Here is a 9,215-nt window from a genome sequence, read left to right as displayed (position 1 = left end):
AGATGTATTTAGTTAAGAAAGAAAGAAAGAAAAAGTATGCTCTCTTGAAGGACACTCTCTTTGACTCCTTAGCTTTATACAGTTCATGGTCTCACTACGTGACATATCTATTTGTCACTATTATTTATCATTCTGAAAATATTTTCACACGTGAATCTCGACGATGGGATTTTTCTAGCCTCTCTTTATACTGCTGCAACAACATCACAGGGAGACTGAGAAATTAGACTCAATTATCAGCTTTTGAAATTTAATTGATTCATGTTCGATTGCATCAGTTCTTGTCTAGGAGCACTGCCAGTTTTGAGCTTGTTAAATCAACTTTATAATTACTTTGTTAATAGAAAGGCTTATTACTGATTTTGCTAGACTGCACAAATCAGTCTTTTGTAAGTATTACAGCAAATATAAAAGTATTTTATTCATAAAGAGGAAGGATATTTTGCAATCACAAGATCTTTACAGCAAATGTTTTCAAACTCGCTCAAAAGTGAAAGCATACCTCATGATTTCCAATTAACTAACCTCTTCACTGAAAACACTGCATATACTGTATGAACAAAATGCATGCATGAAAATAAGGTTTTTACGCTTCTCCTAGATTACCTCAACATAAATGTCTCCTTAGCAGGCCGTAAGCCAGATAATTAGCAGAGAACCACCCGAGAGAACATGATTCTACCATCCAACCATCTCTTAAATATAACAAGGTGAAAGTGCCAGAATATCTTGTGTCAGGGAAGATAATTAGAAACACCAGTGGTGGGAAAAGACATGGGATGGTCCAATGAAAAGAGGAGACAGCAGCCAAATGTATGGTAAAGTACAACCAGAGCTTTCTTTTCTAAGATTTCTAATCACGCAAATATAAACAATTAGCAAATGTTTAATAAGTGAAGCTCAAATCATGTTCTTGGTGTACACTTCATTACTGTGACCTTCTCCAAAGACAACCAAAGCTCACAAATTAGCCTCATGCTGTTAAGGACGTTAATATGGTAATCAAATGCAGAAGGTTATATAAGCAGTGAAGGTTATTCTGTTTCATTTGCGAAAATGTGGAATAAGGAAATTGAATACAGAGCAAAAGACCTTAAGATCACATGATGCATTTATCAATCTTTACATGTTTCCTTGGTTACTCTTTCACTTTCCCTCACACAGCACTTAACCAACGCTAATTGTAACATTATGGAAAAGGAGCAATGCTGACAGGCCAGGAAAGTTAGGAACAGAGAGGTCTGCCGAGCAGCATAAATCATGTGATAAACAGTGAGTTCCTATGAACTCTGCACTCCAAACATTTCTGAAACCAAATTTTATTGGGTTGGGAGTCTGTGCAGTATTACCTCTGAAACCACAATTGCAGCTTAGGGAGCACGTTTTTCTCACTGTCTGAAGAAAAGCTCCTCTCACAGAACAGCTGAGGATCTACATTAGCAATTTCTGCGCATTTTACAGCAACAGTAATCTCACGTGTAATTTAAGAGAAGACATAAGAATTGAATAAACAATTGCACAGCCTTGCAATAAAGACCTGTTTTTCCAAATCATTCGCTTAAGCATCGTGCTCCGTGTTCACTGTTGTTTTACTGATGTTGCTATTGATTTTACGGTTCCAGTGACCACTGGGATGCGGTGGGATAATTATGCTCAGCGATGTTTTACTTGATGTATGCATGTTTTCCCTCTCAGCCTCAAGGACTCTGTGGTGAGAGAAGGCTTGTTACATGCGTTCTTTGATAATCTTCTCACAGTAGGAGATTTGGTGATTATGGGATGTAGAGATGCTGTGGGACATAAGCACCAAATGAGCATTATTGTGCCAAGTTTGAAGTCAATTCTCGAGTGGCTCCTGAAAAAGGTGTTTGATCCGGCCCTTTTTTTTTGTTCAAAGTTCGTGAAGTTTAGCCATTCTCAGAAGTTGATGGATGAGCAAAATATTAAATAGTTTCACAAGAAGACAAATGTGTATTTCATTTGAATATCAGATGTTTATCTAAAACGCACTCCTCATCATTTGAGCCAAACCTATTTTGAAAGAAGAATTGTTGAGTCAACAGACATATACAGAAAATCTGCAAACCACTGAATCACCAACCAGAAAAATCAGCCAACATTGTCTTTTCTGTTCTCTCATCTTTAATGTAAAACCACAACAGAATGCCAGCCCACAGATTCATCCTGGCCTTCACAAACACTTCTGGAGGGGCACCTGGCGTTGCTGGCACACTGGACCTCATTCGGAAAGAGGGTGAGGCTTTGGCTCAGACTCTGAGCTTCTGTTTGCAAGGTCACAGCTGCCTCACTGGTGGCTCCCACTGCCTCGTCTGGCACTGATGCAGTGTGCGTCCTCCATTGCCATTCTGCAGGAGGCAAAGCATTCCAATTTCCTTGTGATGGCAGTTTCAGACAGCATGTTAGCACATGTCATCAACCTAGCTCACAGACGTACCACTGAGGGGGGTATTCAGTCCCAGTAGGGGGAGAGGATTACAAGCAAAGGTGAGGAACGAAACCTGCAGTATAAATATGTATCCCACACATCAGTTGCACAGGCAACTTTAAAGACAGGATCTGTTTATTCAGCCAGCATTCATTATTTGAAGAGCGATGATTCTGTGACAAATATGGCATCTTTAGATCTCTCACACAAACAGCGAAAAAACACAGACACAATTGCTGATAATAAGGTATGTCATCCAACTTTGCCACAAAAGGAGGAACAACTGTTGTGTGAGTTGAGTTAAAATGAAGTTCCTTGTACTTTTTTCCTTTTTTGGTATCACAGCTATGTTTGGGCTTGATCAAGCACCTGCTGTGGGCAGATATCGACTAGAGGAAAAGGAAATGCAGTTCAGGGATAGATGGGTGTAGGGGGTTGGTGTGTCTGTGTGTGTGTTGGGGCAGTTAGGTGCAAAAGGACCATGGCAGACGTCCACAGAACACTTCCCCGTTCCTCAGACTGGATGCTGAAAGATGTGAATCCAGCCTGGAGGAGATATGTGCAGGGGGGGCTGTCTGTGTTGGGAGGTTGTTTGAAGACATGGGAAGAAAAGCTTGGTGAAAATAAATCAAGACTGTTTCATGTAAGATATGAGATTTGCATTAAGCCTTTTCAAATGGGGCCCTTTATGTCTGAAAATGACTGACAGTCGTAATAGCCGGTCTGCGCACAGAGAGAGGAGAATGGAAACGGGCAGGGAGCCAAATCTAGTTTCCTCAGGAAAACACAGCCTCCAAAATAAAGCAAAGAGCGCCAGACCAGCTGATTTTACTTTAGTACAGTTCATAATGTGGAAAGAGTAGAAGCCTGTCCTGTCGATAATTGCTACATACAGACTTAGAGAAAAAGAGAGAAATATGTGTTGGTTGCCTTAAGTGAAATAGTTTGAAGTGCAGGTTTCCCCACTAACAAGCCCATAAATTAACCACAAAGAGAAGGAGGCTGAGAGAAGGGGGAGGGAGTGAGGAAAACTGCTGCCTATTGTGGGGAAGGAAAATAGTGGATCATACAACCACATTAGTGAAATTGCAAGTGAAAATGAAAGTGTATCTCTCATACACAACCTGGAACCAGGTATGAAGCAGGATGTATCTTAACATGGTACTCCTGGTTTCATTCTGCTCCCGAGCAATTCATGCTCTAGATAAGAGATTAAAAATAAAGGCACTTATTACTGATCAAACAAGTGCAACATGTTTTGGGTATCTTCTAGTTATCCAGCTTAAGTGGCCCTAATGATGGAGATCTTGCAAACTAGCAGTAGAACGCTGGTTATCAAGTTGTTAAGTCAACTCAGGTTTTCATGTAAAAGGGGTGGAGCTGCCATCAGAGAACCAATCACACAGGCTGAAAAACAACAGCGCTGCATTTAAACAAGAAAGAAAGCTGTAAAGAAAAAAATGTCAATTATGTGGATACATATAATTAAAAACTCACCAATATCGATGCTACAACACTAAACAAGGGGTACACCTCACAATTTTCATCAAAGTAATGAGCTTCAGGTGTATTTATGTGGCATTTGAGAATTCTGTCAGATACAACACCGGCTGTTTTAAATTCCCTTTACACCAAATTACTTACTGGAAATTTCTATGTTCATTGTCTATGGTCATTCAGGCTCCAAAATGTTATAGTTTTAGTTGTCCAATGATATTAGTTCATTTAGATAGATATACACACATATACAGACATATGTTGTATAAGAGAGGAAATTTTCAGAGATTACTTAGATAAATAATAAATCTAGTTTACGCAAGTTAAATAAGCAAGATTGTTTCCCTTATATCTGCCCTCATTTTCGTGTTTCTTACTACTTCCACTTTCCCACGCTGTCAAACTCATCTCCATCAGGGCCATTTCACAACAAATGTCAAATGCCATGCATACACGCAGTGGAAAAGGAAAAAAGAAAGATACAAAAATGATGACTGTCCTCTGGATTCAGTGTCACTGACATGTTGTTGATTCTAATCACACCGACACCAACATTCTGGAGATGCACAGATGAACCATGCATTTACAATCAGCATTTTGTTATAGTTTAATGCCTCTGGATGTGTCAACTCGTTGGTAACATCATATTATACCGTCAGATCAGGTTGAAGAAAAAGGGACATTCAATTTTCAGCAGCCGAACGGGCAGCATAATTCCATAACTACCGCAATACACTGTGTTTCATCACCGGACTCTGTGAGGTGTTGCAGGGGAAATGAAATGGGAACAGGCCTGCTAATTGAAACGGTCATGCTTCCTGGTTTCTATTAAAGTAATTGGCATCTCTATTCATACATTCATACATTTAGTGGAAACACATGCAACTGAGCTGTAAATGACATATGAAAGCAATATAATGCACCACAGCCAACAGATACCAAGCCATCAGCTTTTTTTTACTTTTTCAACCAATTATCTGAAACTTAGCTACCATTCAGCTCTTCCCTGTAACATTTTCTCACATTTTCAGCATTTTAGTACTCTGAAACAAAGTTTAGGTGCACGCTGAACAGATATGCTAGGTTTTCAGACTCAATAAACAGTGTTTAAAATGACACATCACAGGTTACAAGCTTTCAGTCATTGGCAAAAAGGAATGATCAATCCATTCTAAATAGTATTAATCTACCAGGGTTGAGTTTAACTAAAAGTCTAAATGTTCACTGTGAGCAAGGTCCTTAAGTTTGACTTTAAAAATGTTGAGCTGTGAACACAAAGAGTAAGATACTTTAGAGTGAAACTGAAGCAGGATATAAAAATGCAAACTTTCATCTTGAATGTTCTTCACTGTCACTGTAACAAAGTAAACAAAGCAAATGCGGGCCTGGTTGCAGAACTTTGAAGTGATTCATTGTTTTCTCTGTCACTGTCATCTCAAACCTGAACTTTAACTCAGTTATCTTTCAGGATTATAGCGTATTTTCTTTTCTCTCTGAGATATCTGATCGTTTCTGAACAGCTTCACTTTTCTGTGCCAGTGAACTGGCCCGCACTGTTGTATCTTGGCACATAGCTGCATTCCTTGAACACTTGGTGGAGATTTCCCACCAGCAGTCACCTGATGTTGGAGGTCTAATGGTCTGGATGACCCTGTGGAAACGGGCGTAGTGCCACCCTGGATCTCTCCCATCTGCTGCATACTGGGGGTATAATACTGTCTAGTGATGTCCTTGAACGATAATAGCATCGATGCAACTTTTGGAATGTTTTTAGAATGGCTTGTATAATGTTTCTTTCAGTGAGTCACTGGGTATGTTTTTTTTTTTTTTTGGTGTATAGTGTAAGAGCAGCAGAGAAAACTGTACAGTAAGTGTTAGAGAAATAAAATTTTCCCAATAATTGTATTTAAATGTAATATTTTGGTCCAAAAATCTTCTTTTTAAAAAAAGTTTAAAAAAGTACGGCACATTAAAACAAGCCTAACATGTATAATTTACTAATAAAAGTGGCGAGTAATCCTTGCTAGTACCTCTTTCTGGTTATTTCCATTTGAGCTTTATTCAAAATATCCCCTAGCTCAGTTAAAAACAATGTTTTAGAAAGATTTCAAAACTATGTAAGGAAGGAACAAGCGACCAGATTAAGATGAATAAATGGCTTTAAACTGCAATGTGTATAATCCAACAACTCTACCCACACAACAGAAGCAATGTAAACCAACAATCACTGCATTCTGACAGCAGAATAATGTTTTTGAGAACTCAATAATAAGAGGGGCCTGGCATGTACACTGTGACACAGCGTAGGTCTTTGTGTTATGCTAAAAAAATATAAATACATATTTAGATGTAAATAAAAATGATGACCATAAGTGATGTGCTTGAGCTGACATTTTGGTAGACTACATCAACTAGTCAATCAACCAACTCTAACATCATCCACACATGGAAACGTTCAAACCGGGTTTGTGCTTTAATTGTTTACATAATTTGGAGTGAGGCCTTTTTTTTCAGTAGCTTCACCATCAATGCCTAAGACTCTCATTGTGTTGATTGGGTCTAGCCTTATTTTCTCACATGTGGAGGCAGCTATCTGGAGCTTCCATGCCGGTGGATTATCCCACTTACCACCAATCCTTTTGCAACAGTTGAGAGGATGAGAGTGCCTGTTGGATCACCTCCAGGGCCTGCTGGTGCCTCTTCTTCTTCTACCCTTCCAGAGCAGCTCCAGGCTTGCCCTGAGTCCCCCATCTCATCATCCGCTCCCCGCCATCTCTCGGTCCACGCCACACCCTAGCAGGGACTGGCACAGGATTTTCTGGCCCTCTGAAGGTTGACAGGAAGCAATGGCGATTGTTCTTCTTTATTCTAGTCCATCCTTCTGTCTGTCATTATTCAAATCTAATAACTTTGCATATGTTCACAATAGTGACTTGCACCTGTTGGGACAGCATAAGTAGGAGTTAAAACAGCTTTAATGTAAAAGAAGAGACATCCGTGCATGACATAAACAGTTATGTGGAGACACAAATGCACCGGCACCAGTATCATATGTATCTATATGCAAATACAAACAAGCACTGTACTGTAGGCATGTTTAACCATAAAACACCTGCTGTTAAGATAAAGGGTAATACTCCCCCACAGTCTGTATCTTTGTCTTGCACAGTTTTACACACAAACAAAAACCTATCCTTCACACTCACATTACATCTGTGTGTGGTCCTTCCCCATCAGAAGTGGGGCGCAGAATGTTCCACAGACGTTAATGCCTAAAGACAACAAAGCCAATGATGAGGAGACGGTGTTTACTTGAAGCCAGAATGCATGCACAATCAGCCTGTAGGGATTTCCTTTAAACAATGCTTAATCAGACAAAATAACTGAGTAGGACACGATAGCAGAGAGAAATGGATGGATTGGTGGATGGGGAGTGAATGATTGTGTTTAAGCGTAATGCATAATCTGCACTCACTAACATCTAGTCTCAGATGCTAGAAGTACACTTTTCATTGGTTGTCTTAACAAAATGAGGTTAATGAGCGGACATTGAAGGAATATCAGCAATCAGCTCTTTTTTTTACCTCATCAAAGTCTCTTTGGATAAAATCACACTTTTAAAACCCACTTAAACAGTAAAAATCTGAATAGTTCAATAAACCATCATTTTAAGCAGATAATGCTGAAGATAATGCAGGTCCATGTTTTCAAACACAAACTAATTTAAATCTGATTTATATACAATTTTTTTTTGTAGAGACCTTAATGCCTCCACCAGTCACAGTAGGAATGGACAGATTGGCTTCTAATGGCTATCCAATACCATGCAGCAGTATACCTATGTGTTGTTTAATAAGGTGAACTGACCTTTCATCATGGTTATAAATCAATGACATTCTCCCACACTGAAGCACTGCATGCAAATGCATAATATTATGTTCTTATTTGTTCATCCACACACACACACACACACACACACACACACACACACACACACACACACACATACACATACGCACACAAAAGGTAGAATATTCACAGGAAGTCAAATTTAAACATCACTACATGTTTCATGGCCATAGAGTTTTACGTGTGCAGCCGGCTTTTCCATATACACGCAGTCTTGCAAACAAAGTGCCTTCAAGCCCGCTGTTCAGTGATGAAATAAAACAAATTCATTTCCTGTTGCAAGTGTACAGTTCGGGATAAAAAACACCTCTGAAATTACCTTTGTAAGTAGGAGAGGGTGAAACAGAAATAGATGAAGTAAGATTGTGTTTGATTGCCAGTAAATGGTAGATGTTTGTGTTCAGCGCCTTTGATGTTGTTTTTGAAAGAACCTGCTGGCCTTTCATTCTGTGATTACTATCCCTCTGCCGAGTCATAATGGCTGAGGTACAGCTCTATAATGAAGACATTACCGACAGCAGAGGAGACTAACAACTGTAATGTCCAGATTCCACTCATTTACCTCCCAAATAATACTTCACCTCACCCCACAGCAGCTGCAATAACAGCAAAATCACATCTAATGCCATCTCATCTGTCAGAGAAAACAATATAAAAGCAATGTATTTCTTATTGCTCGCGCTCGCAACCTCTCTTTCTCCATCCCTGATCACTAAAGTACAACCCTGAAGCAGAGCACATTCTCCAAATTGCAATTTATTTTTGCATCATCAACACAAAAGAAAAAGCAATAAACACTCACAGTGTGCCGAGACAGACTTTCTCCTCATGGGTCTTGCCACAGGCCCAAATTGAAAGGTAAGTCCACACGTCACTGTGTATCTCTGTGTGTGTAAAGGGGTATGTGGAGAGGGGGAAGTGGGGTATTTGGGATATGCTCCCTGCTTCTCTAATAAGCCACCGGCTTGATGCCACTGCTCTCCTGCATGGGAGGAGATAAGAACTGGCAGAGCAGTGGTGTGGGCTCCCCATCGAAACCCAGTGTGCTGCTAAGCCCCCTCACAGCCCCCAGCAGAACCTCAAAATCCACACACACCGCCACACATGGTACACACCTAAACCTCGCACCTACACACATACAAAGGCAGCCCCAAATGAGGTAACGTTGTGATTACAGATGCAAGAGCACAGACAGCGCGTTGGGAATATGAGGTGGAGGGAGAGAGCGAGAGTGAAGGGAAAGGGAGAAAATAACAAGTGTTAAGTCCACTGAGACAGCATTAAAAAAGCACAATGCTCTGGTTGTTGTTCAAAAAAAGTGAGACTACTGAACTGAGGAATCTCGACTTTTTTTTTCTCTCGA

General features: G+C 40.0%; 1 long non-coding RNA gene across 1 annotated transcript; it reads right to left on the bottom strand.

Annotated features, from left to right (window-relative positions):
* Window positions 1-2,162: 2,162 nt before the first annotated feature.
* On the bottom strand, window positions 2,163-8,786 carry LOC142366756 (uncharacterized). Its single transcript, XR_012766867.1, has 4 exons — window positions 8,655-8,786; window positions 7,150-7,215; window positions 6,572-6,769; window positions 2,163-2,366 (listed from the first exon to the last, which is right to left on the bottom strand). It is a non-coding gene; the product is annotated as an uncharacterized LOC142366756 (long non-coding RNA).
* Window positions 8,787-9,215: the final 429 nt, after the last annotated feature.

The sequence above is a fragment of the Odontesthes bonariensis genome, chromosome 17 (genome assembly GCF_027942865.1).
Source record: "Odontesthes bonariensis isolate fOdoBon6 chromosome 17, fOdoBon6.hap1, whole genome shotgun sequence".
NCBI classification, from domain to species: Eukaryota; Metazoa; Chordata; class Actinopteri; order Atheriniformes; family Atherinopsidae; genus Odontesthes; species Odontesthes bonariensis.
Note: the sequence above shows the minus strand (reverse complement) of the source record. Positions and strands in the feature narration are given on the sequence as shown.